Genomic DNA, 1,291 nt, shown 5'->3' with positions numbered 1-1,291 from the left:
CACAGATAAAGACACAGATAAAGAGGTCAGACAATGTGCCTAAGTTCCCAGTGCGAGGAAGTGGCAGAGGTAAGGTGCTTTGGAGATTGCAAAACTGTTTCAAAATGGCCTCCATCATTCTTTGCACTACTCTGTGAGATGAGCATTCTATGATTTAACTTGAGAAATGAAGGGACAGATGGCTTCAAAGGCCTTTCTGAGGTTCTTCATGGCATGGGGAGATGTTCATAATGAATTAAGTAAATATTGCCATGAAACAGTATATATACTATAGATTCCCCACTTTAAAATAATTGGTTTATAGCGGAAAAATTAGAAGGAAATAAGAATTGTGATTAATCCAAAAGGCCATTTCCAGTTTTTGGCTTCAGTAGAGGAGTTGTGTACTGACTGGGAAAATGGTGAAGCCAAACATTTTGGGTATGTTACCCCAGATGATGAGAAGCAGCTTGTAATCTGATCTTGAAGAAGGCAGGGTGTGGCAGGAGACCAGCAAACAACCAGATCATGGTGGTAAGATTGCTAAGAAGATAAACCTGTACAGAGGATATAGGACCAGATACTTTGGAGCTTCTGGAAGAAAGGAGAGAGCTAAGGCAGAAGAGCCTAGGTTCTTGAATGAATTTGATGATTGGTGCACCAGCTCAACCCTACCTGTAAAAGGTAGTGGCTCCATTCACATAGTGGTGAAATAATTTTGGCCCAGTGTGTAGGTTACTATAAAATTGTATTTTATTCAGGTCCTGAATAAGACACTCTGCTACTAATTCTTAATGTACTATATGTGCTAATATTGACTTTTTGATATACTCACATAACAGAAAGAAAGACAACATGGCTATAATAATTTACTGCATTTTCATTTCTTATTTGAGACAACACCAAACGTTGTTTGAAGTAGTGAACTGGTACATTGAGTTATTTGCATACTATCTATCAGATCAGATCAGATCAGTCGCTCAGTCGTGTCCGACTCTTTGAGACCCCATGAATCGCAGTACGCCAGGCCTCCCTGTCCATCACCAACTCCCGGAGTTCACTCAGACTCACGTCCATCGAGTCAGTGATGCCATCCAGCCATCTCATCCTCTGTCGTCCCCTTCTCCTCTTGCCCCCAATCCCTCCCAGCATAAGAGTCTTTTCCAATGAGTCAGCTCTTTGCATCAGTATTTTGCAAAGTATTGGAGTTTCAGCTTCAACATCAGTCCTTCCAATGAACACCCAGGACCGATCTCCTTTAGGATGGACTGGTTGGATCTCCTTGCAGTCCAAGGGACTCTCAAGAGTCTTC

Source organism: Bison bison, unplaced genomic scaffold, assembly GCF_000754665.1.
Source record: "Bison bison bison isolate TAMUID 2011002044 unplaced genomic scaffold, Bison_UMD1.0 scf7180017864530, whole genome shotgun sequence".
In the NCBI taxonomy this organism is placed as follows: domain Eukaryota; kingdom Metazoa; phylum Chordata; class Mammalia; order Artiodactyla; family Bovidae; genus Bison; species Bison bison.
Note: the sequence above shows the minus strand (reverse complement) of the source record.